The sequence below is a fragment of the Hipposideros armiger genome, unplaced genomic scaffold, assembly GCF_001890085.2.
Source record: "Hipposideros armiger isolate ML-2016 unplaced genomic scaffold, ASM189008v1 scaffold_103, whole genome shotgun sequence".
Classification (NCBI taxonomy): domain Eukaryota; kingdom Metazoa; phylum Chordata; class Mammalia; order Chiroptera; family Hipposideridae; genus Hipposideros; species Hipposideros armiger.
This window is the reverse complement of record NW_017731453.1, coordinates 651,856-677,676: the sequence shown is the minus strand read 5'-3', so window position 1 is coordinate 677,676 and position 25,821 is coordinate 651,856. Positions and strand designations below refer to the sequence as shown.

Below are 25,821 nucleotides of genomic sequence, written 5' to 3'. Positions count from 1 at the left end.
GGAAGTGACATGCTCAGACTGAGATCACCCTGGCAGTGTGTGGGAAATGGATGGGTAAGGAGGCTAGAATATTCACAGCATAGGATAACCTGTCTCTCAATGCAACAGCTGTTCACAGTGGTAAAAACAACCAATAAACACCAGAATATCCCCCAGGCTCTAGCTAATGAACACAGTCGGGCCAGAGAACTCTGCCTCCTGTCAGCCACCATATTCGGCAGTGCCCACAGCATCAATTGCAATAGCATCGCTGCATCTGTACCAAGATCAGCAACCATAGCAATAAGAAGTCAGGCAAAATGCAGCATGGGGTCGTCTCTGTCCTTAGCTGCTTATGTGGGAAGCGCCAAAGCAAACAAAAAGTTCTTGTTAAGCTCTTGAATTATGATAGTGGAAATTCTTTTTTGGTGTTTCAACTGTCAGTTTCTTGCAAGATGGTAAAATTAATTAGAAACTTAAATGAATTACAAACTTGGTAGTCTTTAGTCAGGTACTCAGGTTTATTTAAAGCAAACTGCTTATTCAAAAGTGTCCCTGGGGCCGGCCAAGTGGCACGTAGGTTAGGAGTTGGCTTGGGATGCCAGCTCAGCAGCAGGGCCCCGGTTCGGATCACACATGAGAGCCAGTGACACTGCGTGCTCTACAGCTAAGATGCTGAACAACAGCTGGACCTGGAGCTGGTTGCTGCGAGTCGCCGGTGACGGCGTAGGCTGCAATAGGCCATAGGCGTAGGCCGGCAGCTGGCGTGAGCTTTCGTGAGCTGCCGTGAGCCGCTGTGAGTGGCTGTGCAATGGCCGGCGAGCGACTGCCTCACCCGGGAAGAGCGCAATGATAATACCAACATGGGCCAATGAAGTGACATCCTCTACGACTAGACTGAAGAACAAAATGACAGCAACTTGTCTGTTTCCCTTCCTGATTCCCCAACGCTGTTCCCCTCCCCCAATTCCCCAATAACATCTTTAAAAAAAGGTGACTCAGGAAGAACTGAAAATGCAGAGCAAGGACAAGAAACATCTCAGTTGTAAACAGATTATTTTAATTCCCTCACTATATAAAACTCAAGCATTTCATGTTTAGGGAGGGTAAACTGTAACTTCAATAGACTGCAATACAGAAAGATTTAGTCACACAGAGTAGTTTCCATTTAGTCAATCAACTGTTTGTAGCTGTCTCAATTGGGATAGCTGCATTTACAGAGCTGGCTGTGCTTCGACCTTCTTTGCAACCAGCCTTGGATCTGCAATGCACTGTAAAATGTGCTTCTCCACCCAGTCTATCATGTGCTCTTGTTCCTTTCAATGTATCATATTCTGCACAGAGATCTGACAGTCCAGGCGATTCTTTACCTCCTTGTATACAAGGTGTGATCAAAAACTACAGTGAATGATTAAATTTAAAAAAATTATTACAGTAAAAGACACATTGTCATGAGTCCCCCTCAAAATACTCCCCCTTGCTTCGAACACACTTATCCCATCATTCTTGCCACTTTCTGAAGCAGTTCTGGAAGTTTTCTTTTGTGGGTGTCTTTAGTTGTGCTGTGGTGGCTGCCTCGACGTCCTGAATTGAAATTGCCATACCAGAAGTGATGTGTGACATGGAGTGTTGTCATGATGGAGGAAGATTAATGGCACGCTTTAAAACACATCTTCTCTCAACCGTAGCTCACACCCAACTGATTTCACCGAACAAGTTGAAACTTGTCACACACTGTTACTAAGGTTCAAAACGCTGCTTCCCATATTGAAAATCCTGCCTTTCCGTCAGATGGCACTTGGCATCAGTTGTTATTGTGTTTTGTTATCACAATGGAAAGGCTCCATGTCACACATCGCTTCTGGTATGGCAATTTCTGTCAAATAAAAACATTACGGTGTGTCGTCATCCACCTTATTCACTGGATCTGGCACTGTGCAACTTCTGGCTCTTCCCCAAGGTCAAACTGACCATGAAAGGTAAATCGATTTGAATCGATTCAGGACATTGAGGCAGCCACAACAGCACAACTAAACACTCAGGAAAGAGGACTTCCAAAACTGTTTTACAAAGTAGCAAGAATGATAAAATAAGTGTGTTCAAATCAAGGGGGAGTATTTTGAGGGGGATTAATGGTAATGTGTCTTCTACTGTAATAAATTTTTTTTATTTAAACATTCGCCATATGTTTTGATCACACCTCATACTTTATGCAGCTGTTCCCGGTAAGTAACCTCCAAGGCCATAACAATGTTATTCCTCTGGACATCGAAAAGGTAATGGCACTTTTGAACCAGTGCTTGCTGTGACTTCTCCAGATTAATTGCATTCTTGATGTATTTGATGGTAGCTTGTTTCGCCTCTTCTAGTTGGGTAAATTTTTGCTCATTTTTATCAGCAAATTCCCCAATAGAGACACCCTATTTTTTAATTACATAGACAATCAACCCTATTGTTGATCTGGCAGAGATGGTCTCTGGGGTAGTCACGTATATTTCTTTGGGTACGAAATAGAAGATAAGCCCAGTTGCGAGCACATAGGGTCTAATTATACCAGCTTTTAGGATAAAGAAACTGGAAGAATTCTTTAGGGATCAACTCATGACAAACTTTTCCTCCATATTCAGAAAGAGGTGGTACAGGGGTGAAAGTTGGCTGCCTGCCCAGTGTGAAAGATCCTGCTTGTCTGCAATACCCCTGGATGGAGAAGGGCTGCATTCTTCAGACAGGGGGCCACTGTGGCAGTGGCAGAAAGTACCACCCAGGACAACATGGTCAATGAGGGCCAACTCAGCTATCTGGGCATCCCTGTGACCTGACAGTAGAAATTCTGATGTCAAGTGACTTTGGTGACCTCTCCTAACACAGCCTCTGGTATGGCTTTGGCTTCCTCCTACAAATTCTTATATGTACTGATCTCAACACTATTATTTTATAAATGGTCTACACTGGAGTTTCGATTTTCTTATGATTTCATAATTTCCTTAGAAATGCATTTAAAATTTTTGCCATTGATTTTCAGAGTGTGTTGTTGACAAACAACGCCATCTATGCTATTTGTATTTGTAACTTATTGGTTTTCGTGTGGCTTAACAAAAGATCAACTTTGTCAAGATTATATGGTTGTTTGAGAACAAAGTGTTTTCTATTTATCAGATGATTCTGTCATATCTGATGTCAATATGAATCCAGTGATTCTTTTATTTTAAATTACTTAAATGTCCAACTTTTTACTTTTAATCTTCATGAGTCACTTTATTCGGAGCATGCTTTTGTAGACGACATGTAGTTGGACTTTGTATCCTGACCTAGTCTGATAAATTGTTCTTTTAATTAGTGAATGCATCTAATGTATACGTATTATCAAGTGTTTCCTGTTTTTCAGTGCTTTCTTGTTCGTCCTTTTCTCTTCAATCTTTTGCTTTTATGGTATGGTTTCTCTTGCAGTCCCTCTCCACTCACCAATTAATATAGAAGGTAAATCATAACCTTTTAGTTCAACTCGTTCTTATGTTAGAAATGTGTACTTAAGCCTCTATTTCTCTAATCATAAGCATTAATAATAAACCATCTCTAATGATTTCCCCAAGGTAAGTTGAGGAAATTAGCATATTCATTTTTCAACAACCCCACACCCATGATCCCACACTCCCCAGTTTCTGTTACTGTGATCTGAAAATGGTGTCCCAGTTACACGTTATTCTTATATTATTTTTCTGTTATCTGTGCTTTCTTTCAAGAATTATATTTGCATTGTTTTATAATCATATTTACATATTAGTTTGGATTTAAAGCTATATTTTATCATTTGTCAGTTGGCTGGTTTATTCTTCAAATATTTTTTCCAAGAAGCACATATTCTGACATTTTTCCATATGTAGAAAAACTTGATTCTTTTGCTTAGATGCTTGTATAATTCTTCCTTCATCGTCAAATATCAGAACTTTTACCAAAAATACGGTAGATGTGTGCTGTAGTTCACTAATTATACCTCATCTATGGTGAGCCCTTCTGATTTCCAGATGCAGCGCTTCTGTTCAATAAAAATGGCTTCAATGATATCCTTACAACATAGTTGAGATGTCCTCAAATTTTATCCTCTTGCAGGTATGAATAAGGTCACATTCGTATTACTAGCTCTAGTCCTATCGCCAAACATAGGCATATGCTCCCTTCCTCTGAGGTGTGATCACTTTGAGGGAAGGTCCCATAGCAGGGTCTTTTGGACTCTAAAGTATGAATGTTTACTGAGGCAGAGCTTTCAGTTTACACACAGCCCTGTTATTCTTTTTCACAATGACAAGCATAACACTGGGGGCATTCTACAGGTCACCAGAGCGGCTCGGAGAGCAGCCCGGCTCCTTAATTCTGTATGTATTCAGGCAAAGTATTGACAGATCTAAGTCTTAGTGTCTTCAATTGTAAAATTGAAATAATAATGAAACCTTATCCATAGGGTCGTTATAAAGGCACCACAAGTTAATATATACATAACACTTAACACTGTGCCTGGTAAATTGTAGACACACCATAAACATTGGTTATTCCATTGTGCTCTAACTGGAACTAATTCTTTCCTTTGTTCAGTCTTGTGCAACCAGGCGAGATTCAATCGTCCTCTACAGTAATTTCCCTCTTAGAAACCCCACTGTACTTCTCATAACCTGGCTTTTGTCTTCCCCACAGACTACCGCCCGTGGTTTGAGTCCTTTAGAAATGCCTGTATGTATCTAACCTATCCTGTTCCACGTGCCAAAGACTGCCAATGTCTATCTCTAGCCTGGACCTATTCACTGAACTTTAGATGTCTAGATCTAGCTGCATACTTGCTATCCCCATGTGATATCTATAAATACAAATCTCCAGTTTAACATGACCCAAATCAAACTCTTGATTTCCACCTACCCACAAACCTGCTCCTACCCTCTGTTCCAACATGTACCCCATATCAGTAAGTATCAGCTAATCTTTTGATGGTTTTATGTATTGTAACTATCTTCTTCCTAACAATGGCTTATCTTTTAACTTTGCTTAGGGTGCCTCTTTTTTTCACATAATTTTGTAATTTTAAGTTATGTTTTATTTCTCTGCATTCTGGGTAGAGTCTAAGCTCAATCTTTTAGTTCATCAATTCTTCATCTCTATCTTGTTCACTGAGGTTTCTGATTTCACTGGCCATAATTTTTCCTTTAAGATGTGTAACTTGACTCTATGACTTCTACTTCAGAAAGGGTTGTTTATTCAGGGATAGTCTGCTTTTGTGTACAGTAAGTCCTCACTTAACCTCATCAATAGGTTCTGTGACTAAGTAAAACAACATATAAGGAAACCAATTTTATCATAGGTTCAGTGACATAAACAAGAGTTAAGTGCCTACAGCATCTCATCAACATTATAACAAAACAACGTCGAAAAAAACAACATTATTCAAGGACCAGCTATAACACGTTAGCTTGGGGATCTAACACCATACAGCGAGCTCAATTTGGTTGCCATGTATAAAGGGTACAATTTGGGGAGGAAGCACAAAAACTGATATACCTAGAAAGATAAAGAGGAAAGAGAATCTGCACTTGCTAGGGGAAAAGAAAGCCTTGCCACAGAGCAAGCCCATTATATTAAACACCATGAAATCCAAGAATACCGAAGCTGAAAGTGTACTTGGACATCAGTTAATTTTATAGAAAAAGAACCTTAAGTTAGATAGGTATGGGAACATTTTTCAAGTTAACGTGCATGAAATTTACAGACAAAGAGAGGGATATCCAGTATTTTTTAAGATCCCAGGTCGTACGAGCCAAGTTTAATGCTATTTCTATTACATAGTTCTAGAACAATGCTGGTCCAAAGCAATGAGTTTTTACCTTCTCTGCAAGCACTCCCTTTAAAAGGTGCATTTACCACTCTGCTAAACCATACTGCCTGGCATATATACAACAACTTGACCTTCACACCTAAAGAGATCTTAGAGAAAGAGAAATCAAGTAGTAGAATCACTTCAGAAAGAGATAAAATAAAGAAAAAAAAGGAGTGCAGATATCTGCTATAGTAGCCTGGAAAATAGTCCCAACAGATATTGGATTCTTATTCCTAGACCTATAAATGTCATCTTATTTGGAAAAGGGTATTTTCAGATGTAATTAGGTTACATCTGTATTATTACCCTGTATTATTTAGGTGAGTCCTAAATACAATCTCACTTGTCTTTTGGAGAGAGGCAGAGAGAGATTTAACCCAGAGAGAAGAGGAGAAGGCAACGTGTCCACGAAAGCAAAGACTGGCGTGCTGGCTACAAGCCAAGGAACATTGGCAGCCATCAGAAGCTAAGTAAGAAAAGAAATATATTTTTCTCTAGAGCCTCTGGAGAGAGCATGGCTCTGCTGACATTTTAATTTCTGCCCACTGAAAATTATTTCCTATTTCTAGCCTCTTGAACTGTGAGAAAATACATTTTTTAAAGCAACCAATTTTGAGATCGTTTATTAAGCAGTCCTAGGAAACTAATATACCTGCACACAACCTGTTAAGCAAAAAGCAATAAACCCAGTGGCCCTTCTTAATTCTTACAACTCAGGATTTATAAGCAAGCATTTCCTTCAGCATCCAGACACTTTTCCTTTTTTTTTTTTAAGTTTCAGGCACATAAAACAATGTAATAGACATTTACACCCCTCACAAAGTGATAATCCCCCTCCCCCAATCTACTACCCCTCTGACATTGTACATAGCTGCTACAATATCATTGACTCTATTCCCTATGCTGTACTCTACATCCTGTGACTATATATATATATATATATATATATATATGTAAAATTATAGTTGGCATTCAATATTATTCAGCTTCGCCTTCAGGTGTACAGTGCAGTGGTCAGGCATCTACACCATCCATGAAGTGATCTCCCTAATAAGACAAGTGCCCATCTGACACCCTACAAAATCTTCACAACATTATTGATTATAGTCCCCAAACTGTCTTTCAGATCCCCATGGCAATACTGTGGCTACCAATTTGTACTTTCTAATCCCCTCACCTTCTCCCCTATCTACACCTCATCCACACTAGCAACCATCAGTTTTTTCTCCATATCTCTGAGATTATTTCTGTTTAGTTTGCTCATATTCAGTTCTTTAGATTCCATATATAAGTGAGATCATATGTGTGATCTTTCTTCATCTAACTTATTTCACTCTAGGTTTATTCATATCATTGCAAATGGTTAAGATTTCATTCTTCTTTATAGCCAAGTAATACTCCATTGTATTAATGTACCAGAGTTTCTTAATCCAATCATCTACAATGGGCATTTGGGTTGTTTCCATATCTTGGCTATTGTGACGAGCACTGCAGTGAGCACCTCTTGTGATTGCAGAAGTCAAATGTGACATGTGTTCATCTTTTGTTATCAGTATATATTGAGTATTACAATTTTAATACAGTCTTCCTTTCTTAAAAAGAAAAAAACCCGGTAAGCATTTCCTTCAACTCCATCCTGAGCATATTTTGTAACGTTTCTTGCTGAATTTTGTATCTTTTCCCACTGTGCTCAGGACTTCAGCAGGAAGTCCACTTCCAAGCTTCTGGGTGAATCCCACTTGAGGATTCCCCACCTGGCCCGTGGTAACCTCAACACCCCAAGTGCTAAACTCACACCTGGCTCCTTGTGCATGTTCCCATGTGCAGTGGTGAGAGTGCGCTCCTGTAAACAGGTTGCACTCAGGAAATCAGGCCAGGGAACATGAAGAATCAAGAAAACATGCCATCACCAAAAGATAGCAATAATTCTATAATAGTGGAAGTAAAAGACATGGAATTTTGTGATCTACCTGATAAGGAAGTCAACACAGCTGTTCAAGGAAACGCAATGGACTACAACAAAATACATAAAGTCAACAAAATGAGGACGACAATACAAAAACAAAATGAGAAATCTGACAACAAAAATCATAAGGAATAAAAAAAACGAACAGGAATTCTGGAGCTTACCCTTATCTACCACCCCTCTCCCCACTTATCCTCTGGTAACCACTAAACTATTGTCTGTGTCTATGAGTTTCTGTTTCTTTGTTAGTTTGTATTGTTCCTTTGTTGTTTTCAGGGTAAACGGGATCAAATATATGGTGATGGAAAGAGAACTGACTCTGGGTGGTGAACACACAATGTGATATATAGATGATGTATTACAGAATTGTACACCTGAAACCTATGCAACTTTACTAACCATTGTCACCCCAATAAACTTTAATTAAAAAAATTCTGGAGCTGAAGAATTCTATGAATTTAATGAAAAAAGCAATAGAGGGCATCTACAGCAGAATAGACCACATGAAAGATAAAACCCATGAGTTAGAGGATAGGAAATTTGAAATAGCCTAATCAGAGGAGAACAAAGGAAAAAGAATACAAAAGAGGCAACGAAAGCCTACATGATCTATGGGACTCCATCAAATGTACAAATATTAGAATAACCAGGGTTCCAGAAGAAGAGAGGGAGAAGGGGATAGAAAGTTTATTTAGAGAAATAATAGCTGAGAACTTCCCCAACCTGGGGACAGATTTGAACATCCCAATTTCATGAAACCAACGGACTACCCTATTATCTCAATTCAAAATGACCTTCACCAAGATAACATTATGATGAAACTCAAAAATCAAAGAAAAAGAGACTCCTAAAAGCAGCAAGAGAAAAAAATTAACCTACAAAGGAACCCCCATTAAGCTATCAGAGGATTTCTCAGTAGAAGCTATACAAATCAGGAGAGAGTGGAATGATATGTTCAAAGTGTTGAAAGAAAACAATTGCCATCCAAGAATACTGATTCTGGCAAAGTTGTCTTTCAAAAATGAAGGAGAAATACTTTCCCAGACAATCAAAAGCTGAGGGAGTTAGTTCATCACCACTAGGCCTGCCATGCAAGAACTGCTGAACTGAATTCTTTATGCTAAAAGACTCTAATTAGTAACATGAAAACATATGAAAGTATATAACATGCTGGTAAAGGTAAATATACAATCAGAATAGGATGGTGTGTTAACTATTTAGCTATAGGATACAGGAAAAGAACATTGAAAACAACTACAGCTACTATAATTTGTTAATGTGTATACAATATAAAAAGAGGTAAACTGTGACATCAAACTATTAAATGGGGGTAAAAGAGTAGAGCTTTTGCATGTGATCAAAGTTGAGTTGCTATCAGATTAAAATGGACTGTTTTATCTATGAAACGTTTTCTGTAAGCTTCATGGTAACCACATAGCAAAAACCTACAACAGAGTCGCAAAAGATAAAGACAAATCAAAGCATACACCATGGAAAACCACCAATTTACAAAGGAAGGAGGAAACAAAGGAAAACAGAAACAATGGAAATGCAAAACAACAAAGTACTGGAATGATGGGGAGGGGGCATTTTAGGTAGTGGGAACAATGTGTGTGACAAAGCGAATAAGATAACAGTAAGCATAGTGCGGCGTGTTTGGTAAGTCACAAGTATTTCAGTGCGTCTGGAGTGTATCATGTGTGGAAGGCACAATGTGAGGTGGGAGAGGTTTTGAGAAATGAAGTGTGAGAGATTAGCAGGGGTCATATCATACCATAAAGGTTTCTATAAACCATGTATGAACTCTGGCTATTTCATGTGGCTCTAGAGTTCCATTGAAGGGTTTATACATGAGGGAGAAATGATCAGTAAAGATCAAATGTATCTGCTGGTTCATTTAAAAGATGGATTCTAAAAGGCAGCATTAAAAGGGCAGGGAGGGGCGGCTGGTTAGCTCAGTTGGTTAAAGCGCAGTGCTCATAACACCAAGGTTGCCAGTTTGATCCCCACATGGGCCACTGAGCTGCGCCCTCCACACCTAGATTGAAACAACTACTTGACTTGGAGCTGATGGGTCCCGGAAAAACACAATGATCCTCAATAAAAATTTTTTAAAGCGGGGAGGGGCAGGGAGACCAGTTTGGTTTATTTGGTTCTCTAATACATTTTCCTATGGTAACAAATTGCCAAAATTATGGGAAAAGACTCAATCGTGCACTCCTTGGTAGGAGCTGCAAGTGTCCAATGAAAATGACTATGCCATGGCTCACTGATTGCCAAGTACAACTGCTACAGACTGTTTGATCCCCACAAAATGTTCAAGCCTAATCGCCACTGTCATGGTATTTGGAGGCGGGGCCTTTGGGAGGTCATTAGGTCATGAATGTAGAGCCTTCATGATAGGATTAAAGTCCTTATATAAGAGGAGGAAACAAAAGATCTCTCTTTCCTTGCCATCATGTGACAATACAACAAGAGGACAGCCCTGTGCAAACCAGGAATGGGCTCTCACCAGACACCAGCTCTGCCAGCACCCTCATCTAGGTCTTCTCAGCAGGGAGAATTGTGAGGAATAAATGTCTGTTGTTTAAGCCACTCAGTCTATGGTAATTCGTTACAGCCACGTGAACTAAGACAACAACCAGTAACCATATGCTATAGTACAAATGAAACAAGGCAACAGGGAATGAGGTTGGTGGACATCAAATTTTAGAAAACATACAGAAAGAGTTATCTTGGGAAACTAGGATTTATTGCATCTTCTAATCGGGAGACTTTGGCCCCAGTATGCACTGATTTACACTTGGGAAGTCAAAAGTGTTTTTCTGAAAGGAAACCTAAAATCCAATTAACACAGACTTAGAGAATGTTGGCTCCTGAAAGCATCACTAGAGATCACTTAGTCTACTGTGTCATTTTAAAAATTGGGAAACTGAGGTTTGTAAGGGCAAATGAATTTGTCTAATGTTACCTAGTTAGCTAGTTGCAGATGTGAATATAGTAATTTAGGTTTCCTTACTTACAGTTCAGTATGTTGTTGACCTCGTAAAATGTGGAAAGACTAGGAATATGAGAAATGGTCTAATAAGTGTTCATGATGGCTCTCTTCTTATGGTCAATTATTTTGACTTCAGTTTCCTCGTTTTGCTTCAGACACGTACAGCTCTATGAGCTCCTATCCCATGAGGTGGGAGAAGGAGAAGAATAAGGGGTCAGAGGAAAGTCAATACAACCTATTAGAAAGCTGAAAAAAAAAAAGCTGAAAAGCCTCCTCTCCATTAGACACAATTACAGCCTGCTACTTCAGCTCACTAATTACTCAATTCAAATTTGGCAGCTAGCTTGTTATATATGTTATGTCACTGATAGATTCTGGAGTAGTGTTTATTTGTTGAAAACCAGGTATTATCGAAAATATGATTTATGTTTTCCTAGGAGGTACACCAGGGGTAAAATGTCCAGCTTTGACAAAGCCATGCCAAATTTTGTATCAATGAATGCCATCTACAAAAACACAAGCAGAAATTTCACCATGAAAGGATCAGTCCCTTGGACTGTTCATGCAATAAGTTGACTGTAGAATCCCGAGATTCTACAAAAGCAAATGAACTGAATCCAAAGGGTTGCACCGCAAAAATCATTGCTTTGGTCAACAACTGAACACATGTGTTTGTCAAGAAAAAAATATGTTGTCCCGGACGCCTGACTTTTATGTGACTAAATTCTGCATGGCCTTTTATTAATATATATATTACCCACCCAGGGGTATCAGCCCTTGGGCAAAATTCTTCATGTCTCCCTATGGTGTGCCACTTCACAGAAAAACTCTTTTGCTTCCTCTCCTCTGCTTTTCATTTTCCTCTTTACCTTGCCCGGGGCTGGAGTAAGACAGGACTATGGAGGAAGGATTTATTATGAAGCAGGGAAAGCAATTAATGACTACAAATGCCACTTCCTAGCCTAAAATCAGAAGCCATTCCATCCCAGCCCCAACTCTTCAATACACTCTCCTTTTCCTCACCTCCTGACCAACATATATACTCAACTCCAATCTTGCGATTTACCTCAAAACCCAAATTCCTTAAAAAGAAAAGTCCCCAAATCATCAGGTCCAGTTTTAATAATAATAGTACTCACTATAAAGATAGTACCCATCTACGTATTAATAGCATATGCCTGGTTCTATTAAGAGCTCTTAAATATTTTACCAGATTTAATCTTTACCATGATACTGTGAGGTAGATAGGATCATCCTTATTTGATATTTTTAAGCCACATGTGTTTGTGTCCTGCGTCTGTTGTAACAAATTAGCACAAAATTACCACTTTATTCACTTACGATTCTGTACACCAGAAACCTGAAATTAGTACGACTAGAGAGGAATCAAGACACTGGCAGGGCCATACTCCCTTGGGAGGATCTAACGGAGAATCATTTCTTGTCTCTTCCAGTTTCTGGTGGCTTCCAGCACTCCTGGGCTTGTGCCCACGTAACTCCAGTCTCTCCCACCACGGTCACATCTCCTTGTCTTCTACTGTCTATCAACTATCCCCCACCTCCTTTTAATAAAGATACATGAGATTGTATTTAGGGCCTACCTGGATAACCCAGGATAACCTCCCCATCTCAAGATCCTTTACTAATCACATCTGCAACGTTAGGCATTGAGGGAAGGGGAGCAAGTAGGAAAGTTCTGGGGGGTCAACAACACACACAAAAAGAGATGTATATTTGGAAATAGACAAGTAAAAAAAGAGAGTGATTCACGCTGCTTAATCCTCCTAGAATCCTTTTTGTACCTGTTCCTAGCCTCCATTCTGCAGCAGCCTATGCTCCATGACCTGGAAACATGTCCAGTCGTTTATAGCTAGAAGTGTACTTACCTCCATAACCGTATTGCAAAAAGATTTTGGTTAGTGATATAGGTTGAATTGTGCTCCCCCAAATTGTATGTTGAAGTCCTAATCCCCAGTATCTCAGAATCTGACCTTATATTGAAATAGGGTTGTTGCAGAGATATAATTAGTTAAATTAAGATGACTACTGAAGGAGGATAGGCCCTAATCCAATATGACTGGTGTCCTTATCAAAAAGACATGAAAAGAAAAGAGAGACACAGAGGGAAGATGATGGTAAAATACAGGGAAAATACCAGCTCCAAGCAGGAATGTCAACAATTGCCAGCAAACTACCAGAAGTGAGGAGACACAAAACCGATTCTCCCTCACAGCTCTCAGAAAGAATCAACCTTGCCAACACTTTGATCTCAGATCTCTAGATGCCAGAGCTGTGAGAATAAATTGCTGGGGTTTTTTGTTTGTTTGTTTGTTTGTTTGCTTTAAGATTTTATTGCGGAATTGGGGGAGGGAAACAGCGTTGGGCAATCGGGGAAGGGGAACAGACAAGTTTCTGTCCTTTTGTTCTTCAGTCTAGTTGTGGAGGACATCGCTTCACTGACCCATGTTGGTATTGTGATCATTGCGCTCTTCCCTCGTGAGGCAGATCCGTCGCAGGCTACTGGACGGCCTCTCACGGAGGATCTTGCCAGCTCATGCTGGCTACTAGCCACTCGCAGTAGCTTATGGCAGCCCACTGCAGCTTCACTGCAGCCTACACCATCGCCGGTGACTCAGGGCAGCCCAGCTCCAGGTTGAGCTGTTGTTCACCATCTCAGCTGTAGAGGGCGCAGCGTCACTGGCCCGCATGTGGGATCCGAACCGGAGCCCTGCTGCTCAGAGCTGGTGTCCCAAGCCAACTCCTAACCAATGTGCCACTCGGCCGGCCCTGCTGGGGTTTTTGTAAGCCACCCAGTTTGTGGTACTTGGTTATGGCAGCCCCAGCAAACTAACACAGTTAGTGTCGGTTTAAACTCTATAGCAAACAGACCTCCAAACATATGATATTAAAAACACAAGAGAAGTTTATTTCTCATTCATGTGACAGTCCAAGGTGGGGATTTCTGGTATGAGGGTGTCTCTCTTCCATGTGGTGTTTCAAGGACCGAGAGACCTTCCATCTTCTAACTTTTCTATCATTAGTCTCATCTTCATCAGCATATAGCTAACAAAAGGGGGGAAAGCATGGAGGGGGCAAACCCACTTCTCAAAAATGTGGGCCCCAACATGTCATACAAAATTTCAGCACACTTTCCAATGATGAGAACTGAGTTCTCTGGCCACATTTGGATGTAAGGAAGGCTGGGAAATGTTGTTTATCTGTGTGTGCAGGATGAAGAGGAGAGTGGTTAGTGAAAAGATTGGCAGTCTCTGCTACATGTTTCTTTAGGAAATTGGCCGATTATGGTTCAAAGAAGGTTCTGGGTCTGGCCCGAGAACCTCATTCCCAGAGTGAGCCTCCCTTTTTAGAAGACTGATAGATAAAGAATTTGGGAAAAGAAAACTCAAAAGACCTCTGAAAGAAATTGTTCTTTAAGAATTTTGGCTTGCTATTTGATTCATTCTTTTGATGAAGACTTTTTGAGAACCTACTATGGGTCACACAATGAAAACAAAGCTGAGAACAAGATGAAGTTCTTGCCCTCACAGACCTTACATTCTAATGGTAGGTGAGAGATAAACTGATCAATATGGACTAGGTCGAGTGGTGATAAGTACCATGTAAAAACACAAGTGACGATGGGGAAGGCCATAATATTTGACATATGTTGGTCACAGAAGTTATTTCTGGCAAGGTGATATATGCCCGGAAAAAAAACACGAGTGTGAGCCAAGTAGATGCCAGGATAAAAGAGAACTATACACCAAAACATGGCACGTGAGTGTGCTTAGGATATTTGAGGAACAGCAAGGAACTAGAGTGGCGCTCCACAAAGACAAGCTGTAGAAGATGAGTTCCATAGGGGACAGACCAAGAAGGGTCACAAAGGCCATGTTAAGGGTTCTGAAAATTAGTCTAGTTGTAACGGGGAAGATATTGATGAGCTTTGAGCTCAAAGGTGGCATGTTTTGACATATTTTTAAAGGCTATCTGAAGCTACTGTGCAGAGAAGAAACAGCAGAGGCACAGGGATGTAACCAGAAAGACCAGTTAGAAGGCTATGGTCATAAACCAGGTGAGATATGATGACAGGTCAAGACAGGATGCTCGTGAGGGACCTGATGAGAAGTGGTTGCATTTCGGGCATGTTTTCAAAGTACAGTGTAATGGATACTAAAGTGTGCTCCCTGGATGCCCTCTTCAGGGCCAATGCACTCATTTCCCAGCTACTGGGAAGGAATACAGATTGCTGAAGGCTCACAATCAAATCACATCCTCTACAGAAAACTTCCCTTGGACTCATGGGACTACTTTGCCCAGGGTTGCACCCCTGCCAGGGGCCAGTCTAGACAATGCCTGGGAGATGCCGGATACAAGACCTTGACCCCCTTACATTTACATGTTACCCATTCAGTCTCCTGCTGATGGATATCTAGATTGTTCTAACTCCCTACTAACATAAAAATTACAGCAGACTACTTATAGATTGAGGTTTGATTGATCAGCCTTGTCCCATGCCACAAAGTCTTTTTTTTTAGAGTAATTATTATTATTTTAAATTGGGGAACAATGTTTTTCCAGGACCCATCAGCTCCAAATCAAGTAGTTGTTTCAATCTAGTTGTGGAGGGCGCAGCTCAGTGGCCCACGTGGGGATTGAACTGGGAACCTTGGTGCTATGAGCACTGCGCTCTAACCACCTGAGCTAACTGGCCACCCCCACAAAGTCTTTAAAAGTAGGTGAAAACTGAGATAAGATCACTGGCTTTGGTGATTATAAGGTAATTGTAATAAGCAATTTCAATAATGTAGTGAGGAATTAATCCAGTTTTCAAAACTCAAAAGAGGGAAAAAACTGAGGTACCAACATTCTCACAAGTTACAAAATAAAGGTATAGGAGCCTCAGCCAGATGATACAGTCACAGAATTCAACGAGAATCACACTGTCCAGTAAAAATAATATAAAGGTGCATACAAAACTTAGAAGGATCCAAATTTATCAGTGGTTTGTTAATAATCAAAAGGGAAAATGGGCACTTGATTCTACCAATCAAAGGTGGAAAAAAGGGATGAGCGTTCTGAGGAAAACTGGAAGTGCTCATTGGTGGAAACACTTTGCCATTTAGAGGTTAATCAAATTCAAAGCCTGACAGCTAAGGACCATTTGAAATGAAAAACATGGAAACTGAAATGTCCATCAGTAGGCGACTGGATAAAGAAACTGTGGGACATTTTTATACAATGGAGTATTACTCGGCCATAAAAAAGAATGAAATCTTATCATTTGCAACAACATGGATGACCCTAGAGGGTATTATGCTAAGTGAAATAAGTCAGACACAGAAAGACAAATACCATATGATCTCACTTATATGTGGAATCTAAAGAACAGACTAAATGAGCAAACTAACCAGAAATAGTCTCAGAGATACAGAGAAAACACTGATGGTTGCCAGATGGGAGGGGAGTGGGGATGGGGGAGAAGGTGAGGGGATTAGATAACATAAATTGGTAGCCACATTATAGCCACAGGGCTATACGAAAGACAGTTTGGGGACTATATTCAATAATGTAAAGATTTTGTAGGGTGTCAGATGAGCTCTTGTCTTATTAGGGAGACCACTTCATGGACGGTGTAAATGCCTGACCACTGCGCTGTACACCTGAAGCTGAAGCTGAATAATATTGAATGTTAACTATAATTTAATAAATATATATATGGTCACAGGATGTGGAGTATAGTGTGGGAACAGAGTTAATGGAATTGTAACAGCTATATACAATGTCAGAGGGGCAGTAGATTTGGGGAGGGGGTTTATCACTTTGTGAGGGTGTAAATGTCTAACTATTACATTGTTTTGTACACCTGAATCTAATAAAAAATATAAATAAATAAAAAACATAAAATGTTCATTGCTTATCAGGGTAAATATCATGTATTGGATGCACTGTATTCATTTTGACCATGGACTTAAAGCTCTAGTGTAAGTTAAGTTTGTATTCTATAATAATATCTCAATAAAAATCACAGCATGATTGTGTCATGTGGACCAGTACATTGTTGTAATGGATCTAATATTATTACCAGATTCATCAATGCTACCATCCAATAAGTACTCTGCCTTTTCTGATCAAGGTCATGTGGAAGGCCGGAAAACATCATTACTGAAATCAAATCAGCTCTTGCCATTTATGTGTAATTTAGATCTTCTGTCTGATAAATTCCTATGGAGCCTTGAGAGTCTTATGAGGTATTTGCAGGAAAGTGTGTGGCACTGTCCACTGCAATAAACTCCCAATTTTAAGTACCCTTGGGGCCAGCCATATTTTTACTAAATATTTTGATTATTTTTCTAGAAAATATGAGTGTTACCACTTAACTTCTATAATTTTCATAACTAGCAAGTTATAGTCTTCACTGTTCTAAACCTTCTATTTCAGTATACATATCATGTGAGTGGACATGAAGCATGTTCTGGAGAAAAACTGGGGACTCCCTGTTTTATTCCTTTTCTGAAACCTGTTTTTGAACTACATTTATTTTTACTAATGGAAGGAAATACTGATAGGCCAATTAAGGTTATAAAGAAGTCTATTTCCCAGATCCAAACCCACACTGATTAATGGTAAGAAACCTAAAATTATTCATGGGAACACGACTATTTCAGGTAGCAGAATCAATTTTCTAGGATTTTTAAAAAATCATTATCCAAAGTCTGTGCTTAGGACCAAGAAAAGAAATATGTTCTCCATTAAGGAGACTCTATAACTTATTGGAATTTCACAATTTATTGGTTTAACTTTTCTTTTATCTTTAATGTCTTTAAGTTACAAATGCAATTTGCTCATCAATGAATGAATGGATAAACAAGAAGTGGTACATCGTGAACTAGTGCTATTTGCACAAAATGTATGGATCTTGAGATTATTATGCTAAGCGAAATAAGCCACACAGAAAAAACTGAGATCCATATGATTTCACTGACATGGAATATAAAACTGAAAGCAACAAAGGAAAAAAACAAAGAAACAAAAACTCATAGACACAGGCAATAGTTTAGTGGTTACCAGAGGGTAAGGGGGGGAGGGGTGGTAGATGAGGGTAAAAGGGATCAAATATATGGTGATGGAAGGAGAACTGACTCTGGGTGGTGAACACACAATGTGATACATAGATGATGTATTACAGAATTGTACACTTGAAGCCTACGTAATTTTACTAACCATTGTCACCCCAATAAATTTTAATTAAAAAAAAAAGATTTTCACAGGAGGGAAATGATACATAGTAACCTTTTAAAGTAAATGCGCTGGAGCTGGCCGAGTGGTTCAGTTGGTTAAGAGCTCACTCAAGAGTTTGAGCTCTGAGCAAAAGCGGTTCGATTCCTGGCTCGAGCTGAGCAGCCGCTGAGCTGCCAACAGGTGACAGGATGGCTCAGCTTAAAAATAAATAATTTAAAAAAAAATAAATAAAGTAAATGTGCTAATACTTCAACTCTTAAATAGTTCTATAGTCAGTCACAAGTCAAAAATTATATTTTTATAACATGACAATAAAGTGGTACATTGATACAATGGAATATTAATTGGCCATAAAAAGGAATGAAGTACTGAGACATATGCTACAACATGGATGAAACTTGCAAACATTATGTTAAGTGAAAGAAGCTACACACAAAAGGTAGTTTGTTATAACATTCCATTTACATGAAATGACTAGAACAGGAAAATCCTAGAGATAGAAAGATGGTTACCAGGGGCAGGGAGGAAAGGAGGATGGGAAGCATGCTCCCATGGAAGTGGGAACAATTCTCACCATGGTTATGGGTTTCCTTATGCCATGATGAAAATGTTTTGAATCTAGACCAGCGGTTCTCAACCTTTCACAGGGGTCACCTAAGACCATCGGAAAACACGTATTTTCGACGGTCTTAGGAACCGAGGCACCGCTCCTCTATCCGTCTCCAGGCCCACATGCAGATACGCCCACATACCAGTACCCGGAGACCCCTGTGAAAGGGTCGTTCGACCCCCAAAGGGGTCGCGCCCCACAGGTTGAGAACCGCTGATCTAGACAAAGGTGGTTACACGACTTTATGAATGCACTAAATCCCACTGAATTGTTCACTTTAAAATGGTTAATTTTATGTTATCTGAATTTCACCTCAATAAAATTTTAAGCAATATATATACATACATATATATGTATGTATATATGTATGTGTGTATATGTGTGTATACACACACACACGTATATATATATATACATATATATTCTCCAAACCAATCATACAGGATGTCCCACTCTAGTTAGCCTGCTTCCAGCTCCCCTATGCCAACAAATTCCAATGGAAACATACGTGAAGCCTTCCTTCATTTTCCCACTATAAAGCTCTCTCACTCCTGACTGCCTTTGGATCCCTGCCAAACTCAAGTGATGGTGGCTGACCCCCTTACCATGGAAAGCTCTGAACAAATAGCCTCTGCTTGTTCTCATTTGGGCGGTCTCCATTATTTCCACAGGGCAATGAGTTTTGATTCGGTCTCCCACATCAAATGGGGTACTTTTTCTTTAACGCCTTTTACCACAAGGGAAGAAAAATCTTGTACACCTTAGCCCCCTTCAAGGTCCAGATGCTTGGTTCAGCTTCACTTATAGACAGATACAGAGGGTGCCAAAAAAATGTATACACATTTTAAGGAAGGAAAAAACTATTAAAATTGTAATACTCAATAGATACCAATAACAAAAGATGAATACAAGTCACGTGTGACTTCTGCAATTACAAGAGATGCTCAGAATGGTTCCCATCAGCGTCCAGACACTTCTGATGATGGCAAACTACTGCTTGGGCATCACTGACGACAGTATCCACTTGTATACAGTTTTTTGGCACTCCCGGTATGTACCTTGTTTTTGAGCACAGATATAATGTTTTAATTTCTCTTTTCCTCTTATATCTCTTATTGATTCTATATATGTATTAGGTATAGAGGACTTCAAAGCATGGACATGTGATACCATCTTAAATATAAGTTCTACACTTATTCTGTAGCATTTTTTTTACATGTAGCGTAATAGACAATAGGCAGAGTTTATGGCTGCCCTGTTTATATGAGATGGCACATAGATAATAATCATTATATTAATGAAGGTACAAGATTCTGGCATTTTGTTAACTATTACATTGGTGATAATCATCATGAAATAATGGTTAATAGTGTACATTCAATGACCACTGTAATAAGATGGAAGATGATTTCTTTTTGCCAATTAATCAGAAAAAAAGATGAAATAAAAAGTTGTGAATAAATAACCTACGCAAAATAATTAACATGTAAAAGTCAATGTAAAACTCACTTGCAATCAGTTTTATCCACAAAATGGCTGACAGTTGACACAAAGAAATTTACAGAAGAACCTCAAAGATCTCTTGACTATAGCAAAGGCGCAGGCAGAATACCCTGATATTGAAAGATATCAGTGGACTCACTCATAAAAAATGATGAAATATTGTCATTTGCAACAACATAGATGGATCTTAAGAGTATTATGCTAAGTGAAATAAGTCAGATGGAAAAGGATACACTTATACACAGGATATAAAACATAAAGCAACAAACAAACAAACAAAACAAACAAACTCATAGACACAGACAACAGTATGGCGGTTCCCAAAGGGGAAAGGAAGTGGGGAGAAGATGAAGAGGGTAAAGGCGGTCAAATACATGGTGACGGAAGGAGCGTAGACTCTGGGTGAGCATACAATGCAGCATACAGATGTTGCATTATAGAATTGTATACCTGAAACTCACAATGTTAATAACCCATGTTAGCCTAATAAATAATTAAATGAAAAGATGAAATTAATCAAAAAATCAAGATACCAGTGGGAATGCTATTAGGCCTTTATGTAAATTCCCTGTAAAAATTAATAAAATCTCTCATCACCTTCTAACTACAGCACTTTTGTAGAGTAATATTAGTTAAATATGCAAGAAACAAATGTATCTGTGTGTGTGTGTATGTGTAAGGAAGGTGGGGTGGGGGGCAAAAAGAACACCAACAGATGAAACTAGTCAAGTAGAGGTTCAGTACACATGGACGATTTTTCTTGCCAGCTCCTCACTGAGATCTCCCACCACAAAAGACATCAGTTGTTTAATGGGACAATCACTTTTTCCACCAGTTCACTGAAGCCTGAAAATCACAATGAGAAATGAATTCCTATGTCCCAAGGCTTTGTTCACCGTTAAAATGCAAGCCCCAGGAAATCTTTTTCACTGTGAAGGCAATGAGAATACCTTAGGCAACTTACCTAACTTCTCTGAGCCTGTTTCCTCAACTATAAAATAGAAATTATGCTACCTGCCTAACAAGGAAGTTGTGAAGTTTGCATGAGAATATGTGTATGTATGTGGACACACACACACAGACACACACACACACACACGCGCGCGCGCGCGCGCACACACACATATTGGGTTGTCGAAAAAGTCATGAGGTATTCTGTCTATGTTTTTCAAAGGTCACTTATTTATATAAAGGACAAAGATCAATGATATATTGCCCGTTTTGTTCGATAACCTTTTGCCATCTTTCAGTGAGCTTCATAATTCCTCGTTCATAGAAGGACCTGTCCTTATTTGTGAAAAACTGGATACAGTGCTGATTTACAGCCTCATCAGAATTGAACATTATACCACAAAAGGAGTTTTGAAGAGAGCGAAACAAGTGGAAGTCTGATGGCGCAAGGTCAGGCGAGTGTGGTGGGTGTGGCAACACATCCCATCCAAGTTCCAATAATTTTTTCTGGAGATCAGACTTGGGTGTGGCCTCGCGTTGTTGTGATGGAACACAATTCCTTTACAATTAACAAGCTCTGGACGTTTCTGGATGATGGATTCATTCAAACTGTCTAATTGCCAATAGTACACATTCGAATTGATTGTTTGGTTCCTTGGTAGGAGCTCAGAAAACATGACAGCTTTAAAATCCCACCACACTGAGCATAACCTTCCTCTGATGGATGGCTGCTTTCGATGTCGTTTGAGGTGAATCATCACGTCGGGACCAAGACCGTTTGCACACCACATTGTTGGAAACAATACACTTCTCATCACCAGTTATCAGTCGCTTCAAAAAAGGATTGTTTTCCTCACGTTTAATGAGCATATTCCAGATGTTTATACACGCCGTCAAATGAACTTCTTTGAGTTCATGTGGAACCCAAATATTGAGCTTGCTTACCTATCCCAGCTTCTTCAGATGGTCGTGAACATTTGAATGATGGATGTTCAATGTTTCTGCAATCTCTCATGTTGTGTAACGTGGGTTTGACTCGATCATTGCCTTTATTTTGTTGTTGACAACCATGGCGGGCCTCCCTGACTAAGGAGTGTCGTTGAGATCAAAATCACCAGCACGGAATTTCGTGAACTACCGTTGGCACTGATGTTCTTGTAGAGCATTGTCACTGTAAACTTTATGCAACTTTTCACAACCTTGGCGTGCGTTCTTCCCTTTATGGAAGTAAAACAGTAAAATATGACAAAAATGCAGTTCGGTCTTCCATCTTCAACTTGTGGTAAAATCTCCAAAAGTCAACCAAATCGCTCAATTTTAAAAAAAAATGAAGCTAGAACTGTCAGCTGTGAAATGACATAGCAATAACATAGATGTGAATGACTCTAGTTCTTCCAAAAATAAACTAATGCCATCTGTCGCAAACATGCATCATGACTTTTCCGACAACCCAATCAATATATACACCTACATATATAAAAATAAAACATGTGCTATAGACTGAATGTCTGTGTCCCCCCTCCCCAAATTCATATGTTGTAACCTAATCCCCCATGTGTTGGTATTTGGAGGTAGGGCCTTGGGAAGGTAATCAAGTCCTATAAATCATTAAGTCATATAAGTGCCCTTATAAGACACACCAGACAGTTCCCTTGTCCCTTGTGTCATGTGAGGACAAAGAAAAAAGATGGCCATTTATGAACAAGAAACTGGGCTGTCATCAGACACTGAATCTGCTGGTGCTTCGATCTTGGACTTGTAGCCTCCAGAGCTGTGAGAAATCAATTTCTGTTGTTTATAAGCCACACAGTCCATGGTACTGTTACAGTGACCTGAATGGACTAAACACAATGTGTGTCACAGCGCATGTACAGTGCAGGCTCAGTAAATAGGGATTTAAAATAGCAGGACTTTTGTTCAACTGTTTATCCTTCCCAGGCATACTGAAATATGTAAATATTCTCGGTGTTTAGCACATAAGCTTTTAACTTGCTCCCACCTTCTCCACTCTGTTATTGTGCGTGAGTTCACCACAATCCTTTTCTAAGGACCAACTCTGATGAGGGAGGCCGACTGAGAACACCACATGTCTTCAGGGCAGGAGGAGGGCCGCCACTGAGTGGTAGAACAGCTACTAAAGGAAAGACTGGGAAAGATAAAGGCTCCATGTGCTTGACAAGTTTGCCTTGTAAAGTAGGAAAAAACTCAGGTTTTTCTCTCTTCCTTCCACTGAACTGCGATCTAATTGCATGGCTTGCTTTCATATTTTCTGCAACAGAAATTGTGACATATCCAAGACAACTGTCATCTATACAATAAAGGCGGTTAGTTCGGTTATGATGTACCCTGGTCAGGAACTCATACTCCAAAGGGGGTTATTACGCACCTCCAATTGGATATAAATATCTACACCCTAAGGGTATGCTCATCAGCATGAGGGATGTTACCAATAATTTCTTCTTGGGAGAAGTACATAGTGTTCAAGATATGCTGATGGTTAGGACACTGCTAGGTCCCACCAGCCTTGCATAAATAAGATTTAAAATCTGGGAAGCCCAGCAGCCTATGAGTTTGAATGCAGTCCTTAAGGTCTAAAGACCCATTGGTTCTATGTCCCTTTAGTTCATGCAAGACTCCCCTGAACTAACAAAGCTGGCTGATCCAACTATCAAATAGTAGCCAAACGAACTCAGGGCAGAGAGGGGGACTCCTGAACTATAAGAACCAGAAGTCGCATTGTTTCTGCCTGCTTTTGTGTATCTTTGGCAAAATTGGATCTAAGGTTTACTTTTATATCCCCTGATATTGTAGGGAAGCAAACATATAAAGCACTGACTAGTTCTAATTTCCAGGGGCCAGTAAAAAATACCAAAAGAACCTAATAATCGTTGAGTAGCTAAATGAACTTAGGTCAGTTTGTAATAGCTGCTGCAACCAAGTGAGTAGTTTTTACCTACATATAAGCAAAAGGAGGAAATATACTGCCTTCCAAAAGAGAGAAAATTTGGAAGTAATTAAGGCAGTATGAGCTTACTGCTATTTCTAAGTTTTCATGTTGTGTAAAGGGGGAAAAAGAACCCTGGAGGATATTTTTTTAATTTGGGGAGCAATTTTTTTTCCAGGACCCATCAGCTCCGAGTCAAGTAGTTGTTTCACTCTAGTTGTGGAGGGCGCGGCTCACAGTGGCCCATGCGGGGATTGAACCAGCATCCTTGGTGTTATAAGCACTGCACTCTAACCAACTGAACCGGCTGCTCTGAGGCTATTTTAAAATAAGGATTTCAGCTTAGTTTTAAGATTTTAAGAGGCAGAAAGTAAGGGCTTATACCCTACTCAAGTTACTAACCGTAGTAAGAATTTGCCAAAGAGATAGAAAAGGGAGCTCTGGGTTGGTTAATATACACTAAAGGGGCAGACAGACACCATCCTGTTAACAAAAATGAAATTAGAAGTTTAGGAAATCTCCCCATGAAGAAAGACTTGGACCACCCTTTAAGAAACCTAGAGTCCCCTTCAAGGATGGAGAACACCTCCCCCACTCCCCACGGACTAGAGCTGTGCAGCCTGGTGAAGAAGCTGGTTCACAGCTAATTCAACAGATTTAGCAGCAAGCAAGAGAAGTTATTCTTGAAGCCAAAGAAGAAGCTAGCCCTAAACAGATGGGTGATCAAGATGCATCAAACCCCACTGGAACTAGAGAAGAGTCAGGATACCCCAGCAGCTGTTTTCAATGAAGGAAATGGGCATCATAGCATTTCTCACCAAGAGGGCTTTTCTAATTAACGTATTAGGGAGCTTAGAGACCAGGAAAGGGCAATCGATGCCCTACAATTAGTAGATGAACGCTTCAGTAAAAGTTGGTTCACTGTAGTCATTCAACTATAGAAATGGGCAATAAGTGAGCTAGAAGAGAGCAGCGATAATTTTTGAGAGAAAGATGAGTCTTGAAGGATAAAACTGACAGTCAGATGAGGTAGTTAAGGAAGTACCAAGGAAACCTTAGATTCCAGAGGCAATCCCTGATAACGCAATCAGAGGAGGCAGTGGGGCTTACAACGAAGGTACCTCGATGCCAAATAAACCAAGCTGATCTTGTCCCTAAATATCTCAGTCTGAGAGGGTAGCATCCTCCTAAAATTAGAGCATTGATAAGGGATCCACAAAGCTACTCTGGGGTGAGGTAGGCCATGATCACCCTATGAGATTCAAAAGGTCCATAGGGAATTAGTATTAATTAACAGTGGCTCCAAAGTGATGAGTGCTCAGGGAAAGACAGCTGTTTAAAGGTTTGGGTAATACAGACACACTGGTAATGAAAACTACGATTAAACTGGAAACTGGTGGCTAAGCAGGGGAATTGAATTGGTAGTAGCCAGAACTTCAGAGTGAATAATTGGAATAGATTAGGGTGGTGGAAGATGTTTTTAAATCTGATATACAAATTCAATATTTTATGATTATGGTCAGAAAGTTAAATGGCAATATGTGAAACTACCTACTTCAAAGTATATACTTAATGCAGCTGCAATGGAAAACAGTATGGCAGTTTTTCCAAAAAATTAAACAGAATGATATGATCCAGCAATCCCACTTCTGGATATTTATCCAAAAGAATTTAAAGCAGGGTCTTGGAGAGATATTTGCATGGCCATGTTCATAGAAGCATTATTCACAATAGCTAAATGGTAGAAGCGATCCAAGTGTTCATCGAAGGA

The 25,821-nt window shown here is 39.7% G+C and overlaps 1 pseudogene; it reads right to left on the bottom strand.

Annotated features, from left to right (window-relative positions):
• Positions 1 to 1,193: 1,193 nt before the first annotated feature.
• Positions 1,194 to 2,752, bottom strand: LOC109384829 (ATP synthase F(0) complex subunit B1, mitochondrial pseudogene; annotated as a pseudogene).
• Between the last annotated feature and the right edge of the window lie 23,069 nt (positions 2,753 to 25,821).